The sequence below is a fragment of the Capra hircus genome, chromosome 1 (genome assembly GCF_001704415.2).
Source record: "Capra hircus breed San Clemente chromosome 1, ASM170441v1, whole genome shotgun sequence".
Taxonomy (NCBI): domain Eukaryota; kingdom Metazoa; phylum Chordata; class Mammalia; order Artiodactyla; family Bovidae; genus Capra; species Capra hircus.
In genome coordinates, this window is record NC_030808.1 from 136,157,934 (window position 1) to 136,184,725 (window position 26,792).

The 26,792-nt window shown below is 40.7% G+C and overlaps 1 pseudogene; it reads right to left on the reverse strand.

Moving 5' to 3' along the window:
• LOC102169470 overlaps positions 1 to 4,692 on the reverse strand; it is a 182,964-nt pseudogene extending 178,272 nt beyond the window's left edge.

Sequence of the window (26,792 nt, forward strand, 5' to 3'; positions counted from 1 at the left end):
GTTCACCTTCATCAAGAGGCTCTTTAATTCCTCTTTGCCATAAGAGTGGTGTCATCTGCATATCTGAGGTTATTGATATTTCCCCTGGAAATCTTGAGTCCAGCTTGTGCTTCTTCATCCAGCCCGGCATTTTGCATTATGTACTCTGCAGAGAAGTTAAAGAAGCAGGGTGACAGTATACAGCCTTAACACTCCTTTCCCAATTTGGAACCAGTTAATTGTTTCATGTCCAGTTCTAACTGTTTCTTCTTGATCTGCATGGAGGTTTCTCAGGAGGCAGGTAAGGTAGCCTGATATTCCAAACTCTTTAAGAATATTCCACAGTTTGTTGAGATCCACACAGTCAAAGGCTTTAGCATAGTCAATAAAGCAGAAGTAGATGTTTTTCTGGAATTCTCTTGCTTTTTCTATGATCTAGCAGATGTTTGCAATTTGATCTCTGGTTCCTCTGCATTTTCTAAACCCAGCTTGTACACCTGTCAGTTCTCAGTTTCATGTACTGTTGAAGCCTAGCTACGAGGATTTTGAGCATTACCTTGCTAGCATGTGAAATGAGTGTCATTGTGCCATAGTTTGAACATTCTTTGGCATTGCCCTTCTTTGGGTTTGGAATGAAAACAATCTTTTCCAGTTCTGTGGCAACTGCTAAGTTTTCCAAATTTGCTCACATATTGAGTGCAGCACTTTAACAGCATTATCTTTTAGGATTTGAAATAGCTCAGCTGGAATTCCATCACCTCTACTAACTTTGTTCGTAGTGATGCTTCCTAAGGCCCACTTTACTTCACTCTTCAGGAGGTCTGACTCTAGGTGAGTAATTGTGATCATCTGTTCATTAGGATTTTTTTTTTTTTTTACCTTTCAAATCCACTTTTATTTTTCTTTTTCCTCCTCACATACAAATCTTTTCCACAAGCTGATTTTCTTGCAGGTAAAAAGTCATTTGATTTTGGTCAGATACCATTTTATCCCCTAAAACTTTGCTAGCATCAAAATATGACAGTTAACCAGTGTTAAATCTATAAAATATTTACATAACACAGCACATTAAGCTTTAGACACTTGGAAACTAAACCACATAAAAATTGGACAAGATTCCCAACCTACATGTTTAGAATAAGGTGTTCACAGTTGCTATCTGGTGACTGTACATGGTTCAAGAGGCAACAGAGTCAACACAGTCAACACACAGGTACTTGGAAGTACTTGGACCACTATCATCTGGAAGCACATTATGTTACCCCAGTGTCATGTCCCACTCCACCTTTCTCCAAGGTGGTCTCATAATTCTGGAATGACAGGTTCGGCTGATACAAAATGAAGACAGACAACACAACGTTTACTCTGTGGAGACATCCTATCTCCTACTATGCATGCATGGTGATCTTGAATGTAACTCGTCCTAAAAACTTGTCATGGTCATTCTGGGCTTTTAGGTTGGGTGATCCATCAATCTTGCAGTCAACCATTGCTTCTTTTACGTCAGCATCACTGCCAAAGCTGAGCTGGATGGCAACTAGTGGCTGCAGGTAGCTCTCATGCAGTATTTTTTCCCCATAATATGGAAAATATTTAAAATCTATCTTTCCATTGGGAGGATAAGTTGATAGAACTGCTGTGCTTTCACTCTTTGCAATACCGTCTATCCTTGGTTCTCCTTGAGGCCGTAATCCAATTGTTCTGTTAATTTTCATAAGAACATAGGGTTTCCTGCTTGGTAGCCAAACGTGGGATCATCCACATCACTGCATGTTTCAAATAAGGCAAGAGGAAACTGACATGCTGTGTATTCTGGAACCTTCTGCTCAAAAAAGGTTCCAGTCTGTGAGATTGCTCTATCCTTCTAAGCCATATGGCTTTAGAAATTTCTTTTTTTTTCCTTATTATTTATTTATTTTATTTTGCTTTACAATACTGTATTGGTTTTGCCATACATTGACATGAATCCGCCACGGGTGTACATGAGTTCCCAATCCTGAACCCCCCTCCCACCTCTCTCCCCATATCACCCCTCTGGGTCATCCCAGTGCACCAGCCCCAAGCATCCTGTCTCCTGTATCGAACCTAGACTGGCGATTCGTTTCTTACATGATAGTATACATGTTTCAATGCCATTCTCCCAAATCATCCCACCCTCGCCCTCTCCCACAGAGTCCAAAAGTCCGTTCTATACATCTGTGTCTCTTTTGCTGTCTCGCATACAGGGTTATCATTACCATCTTTCTAAATTCCATATATATGTGTTAGTATACTGTATTGGTGTTTTTCTTTCTGGCTTACTTCACTCTGTATAGTCGGCTCCAGTTTCATACACCTCATTAGAATGGATTCAAATATATTCTTTTTAATGTCTGAGTAATACTCCATTGTGTATATGTACCACAGCTTTCTTATCCATTAGTCTGCTGATGGACATCTAGGTTGCTTCCATGTCCTGGCTATTATAAACAGTGCTGCGATGAACATTGGAGTACACGTGTCTCTTTCAATTCTGGTTTCCTCAGTGTGTATGCCCAGCAGTTGGATTGCTGGGTCATAAGGCAGTTCTATTGACAGTTTTTAAAGGAATCACCACACTGTTCTCCATAGTGGCTGTACTAGTTTACATTCCCACCAACAGTGTAAGAGGGTTCCCTTTTCTCCACACCCTCTCCAGCATTTATTGCTTGTAGACTTTTGGATCACAGCCATTCTGACTGGTGTGAAATGGTACCTCATTGTGGTCTTGATTTGTATTTCTCTGATAATGAGTGATGTTGAACATCTTTTCATGTGTTTGTTAGTCATCTGTATGTCTTCTTTAGAGAAATGTCTATTTAGTTCTTTGGCCCATTTTTTGATTGGGTCGTTTATTTTTCTGGAATTGAGCTGCATAAGTTGCTTGTATATTTTTGAGATTAGTTGTTTGTCAGTTGCTTCATTTGCTATTATTTTCTACCATTCAGAAGGCTGTCTTTTCACCTTGCTTATAGTTTCCTTTGTTGTGCAGAAGCTTTTAATTTTAATTAGATCCCATTTGTTTATTTTTGCTTTTATTTCCAGAATTCTGGGAGGTGGATCATAGAGGATCCTGCTGTGATTTATGTCAGAGACTGTTTTGCCTATGTTCTCCTCTAGAGTTTTATAGTTTCTGGTCTTACTTTTAGATCTTTAATCTATTTGAGTTTATTTTTGTGTATGGTGTTATAAAGTGTTCTAGTTTCATTCTTTACAAGTGGTTGACCAGTTTTCCCAGCACTACTTGTTAAAGAGATTGTCTTTTCTCCATTGTATATTCTTGCCTCCTTTGTCGAAGATAAGGTGTCCATAGGTATGTGGATTTATCTCTGGGCTTTCTATTTTGTTCCATTGATCTATATTTCTGTCTTTGTGCCAGTACCATACTGTCTTGATGACTGTGGCTTTGTAGTAGAGCCTGAAGTCAGGCAGATTGATTCCTCCAGTTCCATTCTTCTTTCTCAAGATTGCTTTGGTTATTTGAGGTTTGGCTGAATGGATACAAAAACAAGACGCCTATATATGTTGTCTACAAGAGACTCACCTCAAAACAAGTGACACATACAGACTGAAAGTGAAGAGCTGGAAAAAGATATTCTATGCAAATAGAGACCAAAAGAAAGCAGGAGTAGCAATACTCATATCAGATAAAATAGACTTTAAAACTAAGGCTGTGAAAAGAGACAAAGAAGGCCACTAAGTAATGATCAAAGGATCAATCCAAGAAGAAGATATAACAATTATAAATATATATGCACCCAACATAGGAGCACTGCAATATGTAAGACAAATGCTAACAAGTATGAAAGGGGAAATTAACAATAACACAATAATAGTGGGAGACTTTAATACCCCACTCACACCTATGGACAGATCAACTAAACAAAATTAACAAAGAAACACAAACTTTAAATGAAACAATAGACCAGTTAGACCTAATTGATATCTATAGGACATTTCACCCCCAAACAATGAATTTCACCTTTTTCTCAAGTGCTCATGGAACCTTCTCCAGGATAGATCACACCCTGGGCCATAAATCTAGCCTTGGTAAATTCAAAAAAATTAAAATCATTCCAAGCATCTTTTCTGACCATAATGCATTAAGATTAGATCTCAATTACAGGAGAAAAACTATTAAAAGCTCCAACATATGGAGGCTGAACAACACACTTCTGAATAACCAACAAATCACAGAAGAAATCAAAAAAGAAATCAAAATATGCATAGAAACAAATGAAAATGAAAACACAACAACCCAAAACCTGTGGGACACTATAAAAGCAGTGCTAAGAGGAAAGTTCATAGCACTACAGGCATACCTCAAGAAACAAGAAAAAAGTCAAATAAATAACCTAACTCTGCACCTAAAGCAACTAGAAATTTCTTAAGGTGATCAATGTACCCTTGATAGGATTCTGAATCAGACAGGCTGAATAAAAAATCCAATGCCAACACTGGTTTTGGAAAAACTGTAAGTCCTGGACTAGGAATCTGGTCATGATATTTTGGAACCTCATCGTTCAGAGTCTGAAGCATGGTCCACATTGTGAATGAAAAGAGTGCAGCCAGGAACCCATAATAGACTAGGTGGAAGAGTACGATCAAACCTCAGCTCTTGGTGGTCTGGTTGTGGATGAAGCGCTTCCACTCAGCCAGGCTCTGGTTGAAGGACTTTTTGTCTTTCTTCATCATGGTGTGTGTGCTGTTGACAAGGGGAGCTGCGGCCTTGGGGGTGGAGCAGTGAGGAGCGCGGAGACGTGCCCAGGCTCCAGCTGTGCAGCCCAGCACCAGCAGCGGAAGACAACGGGGCTGAGGAAACCTCCTGGCTGTGGAGAGCGGTCAAACTGACTGTGCTGAACTGCGCCCAGTTGGGCTGCCACTGAATTACATCTCCGCCCTCCGGAGCCAATCCCTGCGCTGTTCAGCCCCCCAAGACTTTTTTTGTATAGTTCTTCTGTGTGTTTTTGCCACCTCTTAATATCTTCTGCTTCTGTTAGGTCCATATTGTTTTTGTCTTTTATTGTGCCTACCTTTTTCATGAAATGTTCCCTTGGTATCTCTAATTTTCTTGAAGAGATCTCTAGTCTTTCCTATTCTACTGTTTTCATGTATTTCTTTGCATTGTTCACTTAGGAAGGCTTTCTTATCTCTCCTTGCTACTGTTTGGAACTCTGTATTCAGATGGGTATATCTTTCCTTTTCCCCTTTGGCTTTCACTTCTCTTTTCTCAGCAATTTGTAAGGCCTTCTCAGACAACCATTTTGCCTTTTTGCTTTTCTTTTTCTTTGGAATGGTTTTGATCACCACCTCCTGTGCAGTGTTATAAACCTCTGTCCATAGATCTTCAGGCACTCTTTATCAGAACTAATCTCTTGAATCTATTTGCACTTCCACTGTATAATTGTAAGGATTTGATTTAGGTCACTAATTACTGGGACTTCCCAGGTGGCACGAATGTTAAAGAACATGTCTGCCAGTTCAGGACATGTGAGAGATGCATGTTTGATCCTTGGGTTGGGAAGATCCCCTGGAGAAGGAAACGGCAACCTACTCTAATATTCAGTTCAGTTCAGTTCAGTTGCTCATTCGTGTCCGACTCTTTGCAACCCCATGAATCACAGCACGCCAGGCCTCCCTGTCCATCACCATCTCCCAGAGTTCATTCAGACTCACGTCCATCGAGTCCGTGATGCCATCCAGCCATCTCATCCTCGGTCGTCCCCTTCTCCTCTTGCCCCCAATCTCTCCCAGCATCAGAGTCTTTTCCAATGAGTCAACTCTTTGCATGACATGGCCAAAGTACTGGAGCTTCAGCTTTAGCATCATTCCCTCCAAAGAAATCCCAGAATGGACTGGTTGGATCTCCTTGCAGTCCAAGGGACCCTCAAGAGTCTTCTCCAACACCACAGTTTAAATGCATCAATTCTTCGGCACTCAGCCTTCTTCACAGTCCAACTCTCACATCCATACATGACCACTGGAAAAACCATAGCCTTGACAAGATGGACCTTAGTCGGCAAAGTAATGTCTCTGCTTTTGAATATACTGTCTAGGTTTATTGCCTGGATAATCCCATGGACAGAGGAGCCTGGTGGGCTATAGCTATGGAGTTGCAAAGAGTCAGACACAACTAAAGTGACTTAGCACTCATGCATGCACTAATTATTAGAGAAATGCAAATCAAATTCACAATGAGGTATCACCTCATATTGGTCAGACTGGCATCATCAAAAAAGCTACAAACTAAATACTGGCGAGGGTGTGAACAAAAGGGAGCCTTCCTACACTGTTGGTGGGAATATAAATTGGTATAGCCACTATGGAGGACAGTATGGAGTTTCCTTACAAAAATAAAAATAGGCTAACATATGATTCAGAAATACCACTCCTAGTCATATATCCAGAGAAAGAACAGAAAAAAAAAAAAAGATACATGTATCTAAATGTTCATTGCAGCACTATTTACCATATCCAGAACTTGGAAGCAACCAAATGTGTATCAACAGAGGAATAGATAAGAAGATGGGGTATGTATATACAACAGAATACTACTTAGGCAGAAAAAGGAATTATTTAATGCCATTGACAGCAACATGGATGGACTTAGAAATCATCAGTGATTGAAGTAAGTCAGACAGAAAAGATAAATATCATATGATAGCATTTGTATGTGGAATCTAAAATTTAAAAGGGTACAAATGAGCTTATTTAACAAAATAGGAATTGAGTTACAGATGTGGAAAACTAATTTATGGTTACCAGGGGTAAGGGGTGGAGGGATAAATTGGGAGATTGGAACTGACATATGCACACTACTATATGCGTTTGAACTGTGGTGTTGGAGAAGACTCCTGAGAGTCCCTTGGACTGCAAGGAGATCCAACCAGTCGATTCTAAAGGAGATCAGTCCTGAGTGTTCACTGGAAGGACTGATGCTAAAGCTGAAACTGCAATACTTTGGCCACCTCATGTGAAGAGTTGACCCATTGGAAAAGACTCTTATGCTGGGAGGGATTGGGGGCAGGAGGAGAAGGGGATGAGAGGATGAGATGGCTGGATGGCATCACCGACTAGATGGACATGAGTCTGAGTGAACTCTGGGAGTTGGTGATGGACAGGGAGGCCTGGCATGCTGTGATTCATGGGGTCGCAAAGAGTCAGACACAACTGAGCAACAGAACTGAACTGAATACATAAAATAGATAACTAACAAGAGCCTGCTGGAAACTACTCAGTACTCTGTAGTGGCCTATATGGGGAAAGAATCTAAAATAGAGTGGAGATATGTATATGCATAAGTGTTTAATTTTGCTGTATATTTGAAACTAACACTACATTGTATATCAACTATATTTCAATAAATATTTTAAAGATAAAATAAAGTCTCAATTTGTTTATTCTTTTTCTCTTTGTTTTTTTTTGTTTGTTTGTTTATTTCCATTTTATTCTTAAAATGGAGAACACAGTATCTCACATTAGAAAAAACCATAAAGAAAATATTTTTGGGTAGTAATATAATTATTCTAAACATAATTATTTATACTCTAAAATAATTATTGTGGTCAAAGAAGATGCTTGACATGATTTCAATTTTCCTAAATTTACTGATGTTTGACTTGTGACCCAAGATGTGATCTATCCTGGAGAATGTTCCATGTGCACTTGAGAAGAAGGTATATTCTTGTGCATTTGGATGGAATGTCCTGAAGATATCAAGGAGATCCATCTCATCTAATGTATCATTTAAGACTTGTGTTTCTTTATTAATTTTCTGTTTTGATGATCTATCCATTGGTGTGAGTGGGGTGTTAAAGTCTCCTACTATTATCGCGTTACTGTTAATTTCTCCTTTTATGTCTGTGTTTGTCTTATGTACTGAAGTGCTCTTATGTTGTAAAGTGAAAGTGAAGTCGCTCAGTTGTGTCCGACTCTTTGCGACCCCATGGACTGTAGCCTACCAGGCTTCTCTGTCAGTGGGATTTTCCAGGCAACCGTACTGGAGTGGGGTGCCATTTCCTTCTCCAGGGGGTCTTCCCGACCCAGGGATCAAACCCAGGTCTCCCACATTGCAAGCAGATGCTTTACCCTCTGAGCCACCAGGGTGCATAGATATTTACAATTGTTATGTCTTCCTCTTGAATTGCTCCCTTGATCATTATGTAGTGTCCTCCCTTATTTCTTGTAATAGTCTTTACTTTAAGGTCTATTTTGTCTGATATGAGGACTGTTACTCCAGCTTCCTTTTGCTTTCCATTTTCATGGAATATATTTTTCCATCCTCTCAGTTTCAGTCTATATGTGTCTTTAGGTCTGAAGTGGGTTTCTTGTAGACAGTATATATATGAGTCTTTTTTTTTTTAATCCATTCAGCCAGTCTGTGTCTTTTGGTTGGTGCATTTAATCCATTTACATTTAAAGTAATTATGATATATATGTTTTTATTGCCATATGGATGTGAGAGTTGGACTGTGAAGAAGGCTAAGCACCAAAGAATTGGTGCTTTTGAACTGTGGTGTTGGAGAAGACTCTTGAGAGTCCCTTGGACTGCAAGGAGATCCAACCAGTCCATTCTGAAGGAGATCAGCCCTGGGATTTCTTTGGAAGGAATGATGCTAAAGCTGAAACTCCAGTACTTTGGCCACCTCATGAGAAGAGTTGACTCATTGGAAAAGACTCTGATGCTGGGAGGGATTGGGGGCAGGAGGAGAAGGGGACGACGGAGGATGAGATGGCTGGATGGCATCACTGACTCCATGGACATGAGTCTGAGTGAACTCCGGGAGATGGCGCTGAACAGGGAGGCCTGGTGTGCTGCGATTCATGGGATCGCAAAGAGTCGGACACGACTGAGCGACTGAACCGACCTAGTCGCTTGGGGTTTGATTTTGTAGATCTTTCTCTTCTCTTGCATTTCTTGACTATATAAGTCCCTTTAACATTTGTTGTAAAGCTGGTTTAGTTGTACTAAATTCTCTTAACTTTTGCTTGGCTGTAAAGCTTTTGATTTCTCCATCAATTTTGAATGAGATCCTTGCCAGGCAGAGTAATCTTGATTTTAGATTTTTCCCTTTCAGTACTTTAAATATATCCTGCCATTCTCTTCTGGCCTGCAGATTCTGCTGAAAGATTAGCTGTTAAATGTATGGGGTTTCTCTTGTAGGTTACTTGTTGCCTTTCTTTACTGCTTTTAATATTCTTTTTTATGTTTAGTATCTTCAGTTTGATTAGTATGTGTCTTGGTGTATTTCCCCTTGGGTTTATCCTATATGAGACTCTTTGCACTTCTTGGACTTGACTGACTCTTTCCTTTCCCATATTGGGTAAATTTTCAACTATAATCTCCTCAATAATTTTCTCATGTCTTTTCTTTTTCTCTTCTTCTTCTGGGACCCCTATAATTTGAATGCTGGTGCATTTAATATTGTCCCAGAGGTCTCTGAGATTATCCTTAGTTCTTTCCATTTTTTTTTACTTTATTCTGCTCTTCAGAAGTTATTTCCACCATTTCATCATCCATCTCACTTATCCATTCTTCTGCCTCAGATATTCTGTTACTGATTCTTTCTAGAGTATTTTAAATTTCAGTAATTTTGTTGTTTGTCTCTGTATATTTATTCTTTATTTCTTCTAGGTCTTTGTGAATTGATTCTTGCATTTTCTCCATTCTATTTTCAAGGTTTTGGATCAACTTTACTGTCATTATTCTGAATTCTTTTTCTGGTAGTTTGCCTATTTCCTCTTCATTTATTTGGATTTGTGTGTGTGTAGGTTGTTCCTTAATTTGAACAGTATTTCTTTGCCTTTTTATACTTTCTTTTAACTTATTATATTTGAGGTGTCCTTTTCCCAGGTTTTGAGGTTGAATTATTTCTTCATTTTGGTTTCTGCCTTCATAAGTTTGGTCCAGTGGTTTGTGTAAGCTTCATGTAGGGCATGCCTTGTGCTTGTGTTCTGGTGGGAAGAGATGAATTATTTTTCTTCCTCTGACTGTCAGGGCTGAGTCAGGTGGTAATCCTTATGCAGTTGACTGGGTTTGTATTTTTGTTTTGTTTGTTGTTTGGATGAGGCGTCCTGCACAGGCAGTTGGGTGATGCTAGGTCTTGTATGCAAGTGGTTGCCTTTGTAGGAGTTCTATTTGATATTCCCTAGGATTAGGAGTCCTCTGGTAATCTAGGGTCTTGGAGTCAGCACTCCTACTCCAAAGGCTCAGGGCTTGATCTTTGGCCAGGAATGGAGATTCCACAAGTGGTTTATTATGGCATTAAAAGGGATTGAAACAAATACACAAAAATGAGAAACAGGAGATGCATCCCAGACAAATGGCAATTACAAAATCAGACAAATAATAACTAAAATAATGAAATATACACAGACACATATACACCCATAAGCAAAACCAAAACAGTCCAAAAAATAAAAAAATGAAGTACAATGGATTAACACAGAAAACAAAGGAAACCAAAAATGATACACCAGCTAAGAACAAAACTAACTAAAGCACAAACTGGAAAACAAAACTAAAGAAGGTGCCACCCGGGGAATAAAGCAACAAAAACAAAACTAACAAATATGGTGAGAAAAAGAAAGAATAGAAAATCAAAGTTAAATAGAGGTAGATGAAGATTTGTATATATTAAAGATTAACTGCAATGGGAAAAGAACAGTCAGAAAAACAAACAAAGAAATAAATATAGAAAAAATAATAATGTTTTAAAAATTAAGATAAAAAAAGATATAAAAAGGAAAGAAAAGCAAAAACTCCACAGAACAGCAAAAGGCCAATGTAGAGGCAGAAGTGTATAGTAGAAATAAAAACTGTGATTGAAAAAAATTTTTCAAAAGCTTAAATAGATTTAATAGTACTAATAAAATCGACAACTATAACAACGGGGGGAAGGAGGGAAAAGAAGTGGAAGAAAAAGAAAGAAAAAATCCAGAAGCAACTATAGAACAAGTAAAAATATAAGAAAAATAAATGTTTTTCTTGAGTCTCTGCTGTCAGCATTTTTTCCCTAGTTGGGAGTACAGTCCACCTCATCTCCCTACAATGCGCTCCAACACTGGGCTGGTCTCTGGACCTGCTCTGGGGGCAGCTCATACTCTAATCTGGTCCTATCCCTGTGTGTTCTTGCCTACAAGGTCCAAAGCTGTCAGAATTAGTGCATTTTCTTTTGTGAGAACTCTCATTGTCTTTTTATATATTCCATAGACACAGAGTCTGCCTAGTTGATTGTGCAGATTTAATCTGCAGCTTATACAGCTGGTGAGAAGGTTTTGGGTCTTCTTCCTTAGCCACACTGCCCGGGTCAAAGGGGCCCTGGCAGCACCAAGTACTTAGGAGAGCCTGTGGTTTGGGCAGCAGGAAATACGGTGCTCTAGAAGGGTATGACAACCCATTCTAGCATTCTTGCCTGGAGAATCCCCTAGAGAAGCCTGGCAGGCCACAGTCCACAGGATCACAAAGAGTTGGACAGGACTGAAATGACCCCATGTGCACATACACAGGACTTTTTCTAGCCTCTGGCAGCTCTGTTCCAGTGGGGATCATGCACGGAGTTGGCACGGTTGCTTGGATCACAGGGCCCCTGGCAACACCTGCTAACACAGGAGGGCCGGCGGCTATTGTCGCAGGAGATATGGTACTATTAAGGCTTTTTCTAGGCTGTGGCAGCTCTGCCCCAGTGAGAACTGAGCATGAAGGTGATGCAGCTGCTTGGGGGGGTGGGGGGGGGAGGGGGAGTACGGTGGGCAGGGATTAGTCCTCTGGAGGCACCAAGTGTCCAGCGACACAGACTGCCTCAGCCACAGGAGCTATGGCCCTGTCAGTCTTTTTCTAGCTTCAGGCAACTGGCAATCAGAAGGCCTCTTTGACTGGTCCTCTCCGTTGCTCCACCCATTCAGACATTTAGAAGACTCCCCTGGCTGGGTTCCTTCTGTATTATTCAGCACAGCAGGCACATACAGTTGCCACTGCCCACCCCCACCCCGATGGGGTCTTGCTCTGATGTCAGAGCATCAGGCACTAAAAGGGCTCCACTGGCTGGGGTCCTTTTCTGTTGTTCAGACATGTCAGGTGCTTGAAGGGCCAGCCTCTCTATTGTTCAGCTGCTAGTGCTAGCGTGTGGAGAGAGACAGAGGTTATGATGATGGCTCCATCCCCTATGCATGACTCAGCGATATTGCCTTGCCTCCATGCTGCCTGGTTTTCCTCCTCAGGCATTTCCTACCATAATATTCCTTCTCACTTCCCCTTGGGTGCTCTCCCCATTGTCAACAGCAGACCTCGCCCTGGGATTGCTCCACAATCCCTATGCTCCAGTTTCCAGCCACTGTGCCTTCTAGGGGACCCGTGTCCCTGTCTGGGGTACGTATGGCTGTGACAAGGATTGTCTGTGTGATTCTCATTCCATTTAGGCTGTCACAGATCAGCTGCTTCACTCTCAGCCTCAAATGCTTCTTCTCTATTCTAAACAATTGCCCTGATGTGGGGATCGGACCCTTGCTTCAGTTCCCCTACCCGCTGGGGGCAGGTCCAGTCCTAACTCTCCTCTTTTTCCCCCTACGTCCTTCATCCTACTGAGTTTTGGGTGGTTCTATATATTCTTTCCCAGTGGTCAGGTACTCCTGCTCTCGACTGGTGTTATGCAAGCAATTCTGGGTCTGAGGTGTATTCCTGATGTATCTGCAGAGAGAGATGTACTCCACGTCCACCTACTCCTCCTCCATCTTGTTCTCCTGTATTTTGGTGCCTTGAAAAGTCCGTGCTGTCTTTCTGCCAGGGTTTCTCAACCAGGTCTGGGGAGAGAGGGCTGTATTGTCAAGTAATTCTGGAAAGTTTGTGCACCGTTATTCCCCTTTATTATTTCACAATCCAATGTAAGCACATTAAAAACAATAAGAAATCTTTGGCTTAACATCATCTAATCCCAAACTTCTCAAACTTATTTCTGACTCCTGCTCTTCAAAAAATACCCACTGTACTACTACTTTGGGGACCAAGATAGTATGTCACAATCTTGCCTTTGATTCCATAAAAATCTCTGAGAGCTATGGGCTCCCTTCCTTTGTGCAAGAGATACCAGTGAGTAAGAGCTAGCTCCAAAGGACTTGCTGTCTTATATCTCTCCCACTCTTTCCCTAGATATTCCTGTACCCCCAACTCTGAAAAGGAATTCCACATTATGTCAACCAGATGAGTATATTTATTCTCAGCCAGTGATACTAGAAATGGGGAATGATTCTCCAAGCATAGAACTGGCAGAATTGATAGACATAATAACAAACTGGATATAGGGTTGATATAGATTATTTATGTCCCCCAGAATTCATATGTGTAAACCTAATCCCCAATGTGATGGTACTTAGAGGTGGGAAATTCGGGAAGTGATTAGGTCAAGAGGGTAGAATACTCATGAATAGGATCAGTGCCCTTTGAAAAAGGATCTCAGAGAACTCCCTTGACTTTTCCACCACCAGTGAAATGATGATTGTCTTGAGCCTGATTCAAATCTGCCAGTACCTTAATACTGGTATTCCCAGTCTCTAGAACTGTCAGACTAAATTTCCACTGCTTATAAACCAACCATAGACGGACTAAGACAGGTGTGAAGGAGAAGATGAAATCAAAGATGACTGTGGTGTTGAGTCCATTCATAAAGAAAGAAAATGGAAAGAGGGATAGAATATATTATTGTGTGCTCACCAGGCCAAGCTCTGTTTTACACTCTGGGAACAGAGAAATGAACAAAGATAATTTTTAGTTTTACCTGTCCAGATTACAGGCCAATGGAATATCTGGTCAGAGTCACCTGAAAAATTCACAAATGGCCTTCAGGCAGACAGAACCACATGAGCAATACATTTTAAATTACTCTTATAAATTTACTTCTTGAACAAGCCTTACAGTTTAACAGTTGTCCCCTTATTAAAGCACTCCCTCTTAATCTACTGTTAAAAATACATGTGCTTTCTGCCCTCAGGAGCCCTGTAAGGCAGCACAAAAGAACATGCAATGAACAGAGGGAGGGAATGACCTGTGATTCCTACTTCAGTCTTTTCAGTCAAAAAAACAGAAGAGAAAATTCACGAGCAGCATAAGCAACATTTGAATGAGATGTACATATTATCAGCGAGAACCTTCAAGATACAAGACTCTGTTGGGCACTTTATGAATGCTATCTCATTCTCTCTAAGATGCACTTTTTTCAGCCTTGTAAATAATTGAAAACATGCCACAGAGGTCTCTCTGTTCTATCAAGGAGGTAAATGTGTGTTTTGTAAATACAAATAAAATTTCAACAAGAGGCTTACTAATTTTTCTGTGATCAGTTATCCCTAAGATATAGAAAAAACAGAATCAGACCTAGTTGCAAACTATAAGAGGTCTATTAACAAATACATTCATTCTTTTATACAACATGAATTCATTCTTGGATTGAATTTTTGGATATCTATACATTACACTTAAACCAGAGGGAGAAGTTTAACCTGCAGAACATTTTATAGCAGAGTGCCAAGTTAAAAGTCTTTTCTCCTGTGACATCAAGCAAGGAGGCCAACCAAGGGTCATTTTTCATTTCTTCTTTTGCTCTTCTATATTTTACAATTTTTCACAATGAAAATGGGGCGGGGAGGAGGGGCAGGCAAGAAAAGGACAGGACTATGGAATTATTTTGGTAAAGTCTCTTAAAACCCAAAATATAAACAGTTGCAAAAACCAGTTGCTAAAAGTTAATATTGATTTTTTAATGTGATAAAACAACTACAGCTATGCCTTATCTGACCTCTTTCTGTTCATTTAAGATGAAAGAACACTTCAGGGAGAACTTGAGGCATTCTTCCTTACTGTCAGCATCCCCCCCATCTCTTCTCAAATCGTGTTGCTGTTGCTGCTGCTCCTGCTAAGTCGCATCAGTCATGTTTGACTCTGTGCGACCCCATAGACGGCAGCCCAACAGGCTCCTCTGTCTCTGGGATTCTCCAGACAAGAATACTGGAGTGGGTTAGGGTTAATGAAGGTGAATTCATATGTTTGAGTCCATTTGGCCAGTCCCTGGTCTTGATGTAAAACCTTTTGTAATTACGGGGCTTTAAACTATCCTTAAGCCTTGACAAGACTGTTTTTCCCAGAAGCAAATTATCTCTTTGATCTCTCCCAAAAGACTCAACTCTGAATATCTGATTCACCATCTTCATGATTAATGGATGGCAAGAAAGAGCCAAGATGTATAAAAACAACAACAATGACAACAACAACAACAACAAAACAGCCTGCAAAAGATCAGCCATACAAACAAGAATCAAAGTCAGATGACTTGAAGAAAAAAATAAAAAATAAAAAATAAATAAAGAGAGTTGAGAGAAATAATAGACTTAGAAGTCAGACAGGCCTGAATTTGAATCCCAGCTTTATCACTTAGAATTAAGTAACTGGCAAGGATTTCTAACCTCTTTGAACCTCAGTCTGTTCATTACTGAAATGAAGTATATTACAAAGTGGCTTTAAGGATTAAGTGAGATGGCATGTATGCACAGACAGAAGCTCAGAAGTTGTACATGGAAAACTTACCCTTGTCTTAGATGGTGATTTGGAAGATTATTTGAAATAGCACATCTAAGACACATATCACAGAGTCTGGCACATGGTAAATGTTCATAATATGACATGATTATTCAATTCAGTTCAGTTCAGTTCAGTTGCTCAGTCGTGTCTGACTTTTTGGACCCCATGAATCACAGCATGCCAGGCGTCCCTGTCCATCACCAACTCCCAGAGTTCACTCAGACTCACGTCCATCGAGTCAGTGATGCCATCCAGCCAGCTCATACTCTGTCGTCCCCTCCTCCTCCTTCCCCCAATCCCTCCCAGCATCAGAGTCTTTTCCAATGAGTCAACTCTTCACATGAGGTGGCCGAAGTACTGGAGTTTCAGCTTTAGCACCATTCCTTATTATTATTCTCATTGAATTCTTACGTCCTTACTCATCTGGAAGTGGGTAAGCTGAGTTACTTCTAACAGGAATGCAGATGACCAATTTCAAAACCCTGAATTACTAAGAAATGAGACTGGGCCAAGTCTAATAAAAGTAGCAAAACCTCCAGGGCAGACAGAGAAGAAATATAGTCTCTTCATATTTTTGACAATTCTATTGATATGGATCACAGACTAAGGGGAGTATGTAAACAAGTACACCTTGTTACCATGAGACCCGAAGCTGAAGGTCCTTGAGAGGTGACTGAGTCCTACATACTCTGGCACTACAATTGAAGTTTATACCAGAACACTAAAGAGTAAGTAATGCTCAAAATTCTCCAAGCCAGGCTTCAGCAATATGTGAACCATGAAATTCTACAGGTTCAGGCTAGTTTTAGAAAAGACAGAGGAACCAGAGATCAAATTGCCAACATCCACTGGATCATGGAGAAAGCAAGAGAGTTCCAGAAAAACATCTATTTTTGCTTTATTGACTATGCCAAAGCCTTTGACTGTGTGGATCACAATAAACTGTGGAAAATTCTGAAAGAGTAATGATGACCCTGTATGCAAGACAGCAAAAGAGACACAGATGTATAGAACGGACTTTTGGACTCTGTGGGAGAGGGAGAGGGTGGGATGATTTGGGAGAATGGCATTGAAACACGTATACTATCATGTAAGAAACGAATCGCCAGTCTAGGTTTGATACAGGATACAGGATGCTTGGGGCTGGTGCACTGGAATGACCCAGAGAGATGATATGGGGAGGATAGTGGGAGGCGGGTTCAGGATTGGGAACTCATGTACACCCGTGGCGGATTCATGTCAATGTATGGCAAAACCAATACAGTATTGTAAAGTAAAAAATGAAATAAAATAAAGAGAAAAAAAAATGAAAGAGATGGGAATACCAGAGCACCTGACCTGCCTCTTGAGACAACAGTTAGAACTGGACGTGGCACAACAGACTGGTTCCAAATAGGAAAAGGAGTACGTCAAGGCTGTATATTGTCACCCTGCTTATTTAACTTATATGGAGAATACATCATGAGAAACGCTGGACTGGAAGAAACACAATCTGGAATCGAGATTATTGGGAGAAATATCAATAACCTCAGATATGCACATGACACCACCCTTAAGGCAGAAAGTGAAGAGGAACTAAAAAGCCTCCTGATGAAAGTGAAAGTGGAGAGTGAAAAAGTTGGCTTAAAGCTCAACATTCAGAAAACAAAGATCATGGCATCCAGTCCCATCACTTCATGGGAAACAGATGGGGAAACAGTGGAAACAGTGTCAGACTTTATTTTGGGGGGCTCCTAAATCACTGCAGATGGTGACTGCAGCCATGAAATTAAAAGACGCTTACTCCTTGGAAGGAAAGTTATGACCAATCTCGATAGCATATTCAAAAGCAGAGACTACTTTCCCAACAAAGGTCCATCTAGTCAAGGCTATGGTTTTTCCAGTGGTCATGTATGGATGTGAGAGTTGGACTGTGAAGAAAGCTGAGTGCCAAAGAATTGATGCTTTTGAACTGTGGTGTTGGAGAAGACTCTTGAGAGTCCCTTGGACTGCAAGGAGATCCAATTAGTCCATTCTAAAGGAGATCAGCCTTGGGTGTTCTTTGGAAGGAATGATGCTGAAGCTGAAACTCCAGTACTTTGGCCACCTCATTTGAAGAGTTGACTCATTGGAAAAGACTCCGACGCTGGGAGGGATTGGAGGCAGGAGGAAAAGGGGACGACAGAGGGTGAGATGGTTGGATGTAATCACTGACTCGATGGACGCGAGTCTGAGTGAACTCCGGGATTTGGTGATGGACAGGGAGGCCTGGTGTGCTGCGATTCATGGGGTCGCAAAGAGTCGGACACGACTGAGCGATTGAACTGAACTGAACTGAAAGAGTTCTAAATACTAAGAAGCTGTTTACTAGGACCAAATAGAATTGAACAATAGGCATCATCCACATTTTCTCAGAAGAGACGGGATGTAGAGGTTGATAAGAATTTATTCATGTCTTCATTCATTCAAATTTACAACCTGCCTAACTCTGTAACAGAATTCCAGGAGGTGAGGTTTCCTATAGCACAAGGAGGCTGGGGAGTGCAGTCTATCCTGAGGGCCCTTTGAATATAATGAATAATACATATGATATGGTTATTGCTGTTTATACTTTAGAAAATTAAAGTTCTGGAGATGGATAGTCATCATGGTGGTACGAAAATATCAGCATACTTAATATTGCCAAGATGTAAATTTAAAATAGTTCAAATGATAAATTTTACATTCTTTATATCACATTACAATTTTAAAAATTAATATTTATTTTTCCTTTCTTAACTTCAGGTATTGCCTCTGACATTCACATAAGAAAAAAAATTGACACTAAGGCTATAGCCCTCCATCACAAAACAAAACAAATTTTACATGGAAAAATGTCATTTCTCAATTATGTTGAGCATGAAAATTAGCAGGTACTTTTAAAATATGAGTGAAATATTTATCATCCCCTGGCATTGTATGTGTGTGCACTTAGTCATGCAATGATATCAGTAAATTTAGGTTTTACAAGACAAGTCAGCCCTCTACAACAGAACAGAGATTATAATGAGCCCAGGCTACAGAAAGGACATTGTAGCTGCTGCTCAGCTCCTCACCTATACATCAACCACACTTGCAAAATGTACCATTCTCATTAACAAACTGTAACTTTTAACCAAAGCATTCATATTTTTTATTAATATAAGATAACTAGGGATTTCCATTTAAAAGCACCCAGCACAAGCAGTGATCCTCTTAGTAGTCCTTGGAAGTGCTAGTAAATAACTTCTATTCACAGACTTACTATAAAAGTTTGCCTACATCACAGAACAGAGGCTACACTAAGATTCAGATTCCACGAGTGGAACAGAATACTGAAGGCACACAGTAAGGGCTCAAACATTTCTCCAATAATCACCTACTTACCACTACTCAAGTACATCTCAGAACTATTTTCCTTAACTCTTGTACTTCCTGATGGCACTGCTTCAAATTCACTGGGCCAAGGCCACATCCCCTCCTCCTTGTTTAGAAAAATTAGGCCAGATTTTAAGGAAACTATATGGCTGAAAAAATGCAAAAGTCATTTTTTAGGTTATTCCCTAAAAAGTTGTCTTTTCCCTCTTAATAATATGTGGGTTTGAAAGCTGACTTCACATCCATTTGGTTAACTTCTAGATTTATTGAAGAGCTACACTGTATTTTTCCCTCATGGATCACTGCCTTGTCAAGGCGAAGGGGCTTGTGTAACTCAATGAAGCTATGGGCCATGCCATCTAGGGCCACCCAAGATGGACAGGTCATAGTGGAAATTTCAGACAAAATGTGATCTACTGGTGGAGGGAATGGCATACCACTCCAGTATACTAGCCATGAGAACCCAATGAACTGTATAAAAAGGCAAAAAGATCTGACACTGAAAGATGAGCCCCTCAGGTCTAAAGGTGTCCAATATGCTATTAGGGAAGAGCAGAGGACTACTACTAATAGCTCCAGAAAGAATGAAGCAGCTGGGGCAAAGCAGAAATGACCCTCCATCGTGGATGTGTCTGGTGATGAAAGTAAAATCCGATGCTATAAAGAACAGTATTGTGTAGGACCCTGGAATCTTAGATCCATGAATCAAGGTAAACTGGAAGTGGTTAAGCAGGAGATGACAAGTGTAAACATTGACATCTTAGGAATAACTCAACTGAAATGGATGAAAATGGGTGAATTTAATTCAGATGACCATTATATCTGCTACTGTGGGCAAGAATCTCATAGAACAAATGGAGTAGCCCTCATAATCAACAAAAGAGTCTGAAATGTAGTACTTGGATACAACCTTAAAAATGACAGAATGATCTCAGTTTGTTTCCAAGGAAAACCATTCAACATCACAGTAATCCAAGTCTATGACCCAACCATCAATGCCAAAGAAGCTGAAGTTGATCAGTTCCATGAAAACCTAGAAGACCTCCTGGAACTAACACCAAAAATGATGTCCTATTCATCATAGGGGATTGAAATGCCAAAGTAGGAAGTCAAGAGATACCTGCAGTAACAGGCAAGTTTGGCCTTGGAGTACAAAATGAAGCAGGGCAAAATCTAAAAGAATTCTACCAAGAGAACATACTTATCATAGCAAACACTCTTTTTCAAGAACACAAGAGATGACTTTACACATGGGCACTACCAAATGGTCAGTATTGAAATCAGGTTGATTACATTCTTTGCTGCTGAGGCTGGAGAAGCTATATACAGTTAGAAAAAACAAGACCTGAAGCTGACTATGGCTTAGGTCATCAGATCCTCATAGCAAAATCCAGGCTTAAATGAAAGAAAGTGGGGCTTTCAGGTATGACTAGGCTTGTCAGGTATGATTTAAATCAAATGCCTTATAAATATACAGTGGAAGTGATGAATAGATTCAAGGGATTTGATCTAGTGAACAGAATGCCTGAAGAATATGGACAGAGGCCCATACAATAATAATTGTATAGGAGGTAGCAAACAAAACCATCCCAAAGAAAAAGAAATGCAAGAATGCCGAGTGGTTGTCTGAGGAGGCTTTACAAATAGTTGAGGAAAGAAGAGAAGTGAAAAGCAAGAGAGAAAGTGAAAGGTACATGCAACTAAATGCAGAAAGTAGCAAGGAGAGACAAGAAGGCCTTCTTCAATGAACAATGCAAAAAAAATAGAGGAAAACAACAAAAAGGGTAAGACTAGAGATTTCTTCAAGAAAACTGAAAATATCAAAGGAACATTTCATCCAAAGACGGGCAAAACAAAGGACAGAAATGGTAAAGACCTAATAGAAGCAGAAGAGATCAAGAAGAGATCATACAAATAATACATAGAAGAATAGCACTAAAAAGATCTTAACGATTCAGATAACCACAATGGTGTAGTCTCTCATTCAGAGCTAGACAACCTGGAGTGTGAAGTCAAGTGGACCTTAGGAATCACTGCTGTCAATGAAGCTGGTGGAGGAGATGGAATTCCAGCAGAGTTGTTTAAAATCCTAAAAGATGATGCTATTAAAGTGCTGCACTGAATATATCATCAAATTTGGAAAACCCAGCAGTGCCCAAGGAAAGGTCAATCCTCATCCCAGTTCCCAAGAAGGGCAATACTAAAGACTGTTGCACTCATCTCTCATGCTAGTAAGGCTATGCTCAAAATCCTCCAAGCTGGGCCTCAGTATTACATGAACTGGAACTTCCTGATATTCGAGCTGGGTTTAGAAAAGGGCAGAGGATCCAGAGATCAAATTGCCAGCATTCACTGGATTATAGATAAAGCAAGGGAATTCCCAGAAAATATCTACCTCTGTTTCATTGACTACACTAAAGCCTTTGAGAGTGTGCATCATAACAAACTGTGGAAAACTCTTTAAGTGATGGGAATACCAGACCATCTTACCTGTCTCCTGAGAAATATATATGCATCTTAAAAAGCAATAGTTAGAACCCTGTATGAAACAACTGACTGATTCAGGATTGAGAAAGGAGTATGACAAGGCTGTTTATTGTCACTATGTTTATTTAACTTACACATAGAGCACATCATGCGAAATGCTGGGTTAGATGAGTTACAAGCTGGAATCAAGATTGCCAGGAAAAATATCAACAACCTCAAATATGCATATGATACCACTCAAAGGCAGAAAGTGAAGAGGAACTAAAAATCTTCTTGATGAGGGTGAAGGAAGAGAGTGAAAAAGACAGCTTAAAACTCAATATGTAAAGAACAAAGATCATGGCATCTGGTCCCATCAGTTCAGTTCAGTTCAGTTCAGCCGCTCAGTCGTGTCTGACTCTTTGCGACCCCATGAATTGCAGCACGCCAGGCCTCCCTGTCCATCACCATCTCCCGGAATTCACTCAAACCCATGTCCATCGAGTCGGTGATGCCATCAAACCATCTCATCTGCTGTCTTCCCCTTTTCCTCTTGCCCTCAATCCCTCCCAGCATCCGAGTCTTTTCCAATGAGTCAACTCTTTGCATGAGGTGGCCAAAGTACTGGAGTTTCAGCCTCAGCATCATTCCTTCCAAAGAACACCCAAGGCTGATCTCCTTTAGAATGGACTAATTGGATCTCCTTGCAGTCCAAGGGACTCTCAAGAGTCTTCTCCAACACCACAGTTCAAAAGCATCAATTCTTTGGCGCTCAGCTTTCTTCACAGTCCAACTCTCACACCCATACATGACCACTGGAAAAACCATAGCCATGACTACTGCTGGATCATCGAAAAAGCAAGAGAGTTCCAGAAAAACATTTATTTCTGCTTTATTGACTATGCCAAAGCCTTTGACTGTGTGGATCACAATAAACTGGTCCCATCACTTCATGGCAAATAGTAGAGGAAAAGGTGGAAGCAGGGACAGATTTCCTCTTCTTGGGCTCTAAAGTCACTATGGGTGGTGACTGCATCTATGAAATTAGAAGACAATTGCTTCTTGGCAGGAAAGCCATGACAAACCTAGACAGTGCATTAGAAAGCAAAGACATCTCTTTGCTGACAAAGGTCCATATTGTCAAGGCTCTAGTCTTTCCAGTGGTCATGTACAGATGTGAGAACTGGACAATAAAGAAGATAGAGCACTGAAGAATTGATGTTTTATCACTGTGGTGCTGGAGAAGACTCTTGAGAGTCTATTGGAAAGCAAGGAGATCAAACTGGTCAATCTTAAAGGAAATCAACCCTGAATATTCTTTGGAAGGACTGGTACTGAAGCTGAAGCTCCAATACTTTGGCCACCTATATGAACAGGTGACTCACTGGAAAAGACCCTGATGCTGGGAAAGATTGAGGGCAGGAGGAGAAGAAGATGGCAGAGGATGAGATGGTTGGATGGCATCACTGATTCATTGGACATAAACTTGGGCAAACTCTGGGTGATGGTGAGGGACAGAGAATCCTGAGGTGCTGTAGTCCACGGGATTGTGAATAGTTGAACACAACTTTGTGACTGAACAACAGCACTGTAATTCATATAAGAAGCTTTCCCTAAGGAAAGTTATTATTATTATTACAGGAAAACAACAATCCACTATTATATGCTTAGTAGGTTTCTGGCAGGCAGGGAAGATGGCCTTCAGAGGCTCTGGCCACTATCAGAAGTCCCATCATCACAAGCATGACTGGGTCTTCCCTCAGACGCAAAGACACTTCTCTGGAACCCATCAACAACCATTCATTGTGAAGCTCTGGAAATCAGGCTCTTGTTCTGCCCTTTGGCATGTGTTTCTAATAGTTTCTCCTTTCAACTTCATTGACTTCATTCAGAAAATCACTGAAATCATTAATATTGGGAAGAGAAAAGTGTATTGTTAGTGTTTGGAAGACAAAAGAAGAACAAAATCATTCAAAGATTTCAGGAATTGAATTTACTCCTTCTGTATACTTTGCACTGCTCCCAATACCCTAAAGTCCTTGGAGCCACAGCAACTGTGAGGTTGTTCATTTAGAGTTTAGCGGCATGGACCCAGAGCCAGGGTTTCTAGGTTCAAATCCTCTCTCTACCACTTCATAACTATGTGATGGTGAGCAAGTTAATCTAACATCTTTGTACCTAGGTTTCTCCAACTGTAAAATTGGGCTGGTGGTAATTTAGTCACCAAATTTGTTGGACTCTTGTGGTACCATGTACTGTAGACCACCAGGCTCTTCTGTCCATGGGATTTTCCAGCAAGAATGCTGGACTGGGGTGCCATTTTCTTCTGCAGAGCATCTTCCCAACCCAGGGGTTGAACCTGTGTCTGCTGCATTGCAGGTGGATTCTTCACCACTGAACCACCAGAGAAACCCGGTAAAATTGGGCTAATGATATTCAATACTCTCTACCTCACAAGGTTTCTAAGATTAAATGCATTATTGTCTATAAAGTAGTTAGAACAGTATTCAACAGATATTTACATTGCATGTAATAACTGTTGTATAACATAAATCCTTACTCTGCCTTCACAGAAATTCATCATTGCCTATCAGTTACCAAGTCTTATTGATTTTGCTTTCTAAATACCTCCCAAATCTATCCCTTTCTTTTGATTCCCAGCGTTCTGGTTTTGTCTGTTTTTTGTTGTTTATTTTATGGTTTGCTGCTCTAGTGTTAGTCACTCAGTTGTGTCTGACTGTATGGGCTGTAGTCCACGAGGCTCCTCATTCATACTGGAGTGAGTAGCCATTTCCTTCTCCAGAGGATCTTCCTGACCCAGGGATTCAACTCATGTCTCTTATGTCTCCTGCATTGGCAGGCATACTCTTTACTGTCTGAGCCTAGAGTGATTTTGCTTTCTAAGTGCTTTCCAAATCTGTCCCCTTTTTCTGACTCCCAAGGCCCTTCTTTTGTCTGAGACTACATCACTTCTTGCCTGGTTGACTGTAATCCAGATCAATTAGACATTCTTCCACCCTCCTACTGACTCAGTTCAGTTCAGTTCAGTTCAGTGGTTCAGTAGTGTCTGACTCTTTGCGACCCCATGAATCGCAGCACACCAGGCCTCCCTGACCATCACCAACTCCCGGAGTTCACTCAGACTCACGTCCATCGAGTCCGTGATGCCATCCAGCCATCTCATCTTCTGTTGTCCTCTTCTCCTTCTGCCCCCAATCCCTCCCAGCATCAGAGTCTTTTCCAATGAGTCAACTCTTCAAATGAGGTGGCCAAAGTACTGGAGTTTCAGCTTTAGCATTGTTCCTTCCACAGAAATCCCAGGGTTGATCTCCTGCAGAATGGACTGGTTACATCTCCATGCAGTCCAAGGGACTCTCAAGAGTCTTCTCCAACACCACAGTTTAAAAGCATCAATTCTTCGGCACTCAGCCTTCTTCATAGTCCAACTCTCACATCCATACATGACCACAGGAAAAACCATAGCCTTATCTAGACGGATGTTAGTGGGCAAAGTAATATCTCTGGTTTTGAATATACTATCTAGGTTGGTCATAACTTTTCTTTCAAGGAGTAAGCGTCTTTTAATTTCATGGCTGCAATCACCATCAGTAGTGACTGTGGAGCACCCCGCCCCACCCAAAGAAAAAGTCTGACACTGTTTCCACTGTTTCCCCATCTATTTCCCATGAAGCGATGGGACCATATGTCATGATCTTCGTTTTCTGAATGTTGAGCTTTAAGCCAACTTTTTCCACTCTCCACTTTTACTTTCGTCAAGAGGCTTTTTAGTTCCTCTTCATTTTCTGCCAAAAGGGTGGTGCCATCTGCATATCTGACATTATTGATATTTCTCCCGGCAATCTTGGTTCCAGCTTGTGTTTCTTCCAGTCCAGGGTTTCTCATGATGTATTCTCCATATAAGTTAAATAAGCAGGGTGACAATATACAGCTTTGACATACTCCTTTTCCTATTTGGAACCAGTCTGTTATTCCATGTCCAGTTCTAACTGTTGCTTCCTGACCTGCATACAGATTTCTCAAGAGGCAGGTTAGGTGGTCTGGTATTCCCATCTCTTCCAGAATTTCCCACAGTTTATTGTGATCCACACAGTCAAAGGCTTTGGCATAGTCAATAAAGCAGAAATAGATGTTTTTCTGGGACTCTCTTGCTTTTTCCATGATCCAGCGGATGTTGGCAATTTGATCTCTGGTTCCTCTGCCTTTTTTAAAACCAGCTTGAACATCTGGAAGTTCATGGTTCACGTATTGCTGAAGCCTGGCTTGGAGAATTTTGAGCATTACTTTACTAGCATGTGAGATGAGTGCAATTGTGCAGTAGTTTGAGCATTCTTTGGCATTGCCTTTCTTTGGTATTGGAATGAAAACTGCCCTTTTCCAGTCCTGTGGCCGCTGCTGAGTTTTCCAAATTTGCTGGCATATTGAGTGCAGCACTTTCACAGCATCATCTTTCAGGATTTGAAACAGCTCAACTGGAATTCCATCACCTCCACTAGCTTTGTTTGTAGCGATGCTTTCCAAGGCCCACATGATTCACATTCCAAGATGTCTGGCTCTAGATTAGTGATCACACCATCATGATTATCTGGGTTGTGAAGATCTTTTTTGTACAGTTCTTCTGTGTATTCTTGCCACCTCTTCTTAATATCTTCTGCTTCTGTTAGGTCCAGACCATTTCTGTCCTTTATCGAGCCCATCTTTGCACGAAATGTTCCCTTGGTATCTCTAATTTTCTTGAAGAGATCTCCAGTCTTTCCCATTCTGTTGTTTTCCTTTATTTCTTTGCATTGATCGCTGAAGAAGGCCTTCTTATCTCTTCTTGCTATTCACTAGAACTCTGTATTCAGATGCTTATAACTTGCCTTTTCTCCTTGGCTTTTCACTTCTCTTCTTTTCATAGCTATTTGTAAGGCCTCCCCAGACAGCCATTTTGCCTTTTTGCATTTCTTTTCCATGGGGATGGTCTTGATCCCTGTCTCCTGTAAAATATCATGAACCTCATTCCATAGTTCATCAGGCATTCTATCAGATCTAGGCCCTTAAATCTATTTCTCACTTCCACTGTATAATCATAAGGGATTTGATTTAGGTCATACCTGAATGGTCTAGCGGTTTTCCCTACTTTCTTCAATTTGAGTCTGAATTTGGTAATGAGGAGTAGATGATCTGAGCCACAGTGAGCTCCTGGTCTTGTTTTTGTTGACTGTATAGAGCTTCTCCATCTTTGGCTGCAAAGAATATAATCAATCTGATTTCGGTATTGACCATCTGGTGATGTCCATGTATAGAGTCTTCTCTTGTGTTGTTCGAAGAGGGTGTTTGCTATGACCAGTGCATTTTCTTGGCAAAACTCTGTTAGTCTTTGCCCTGC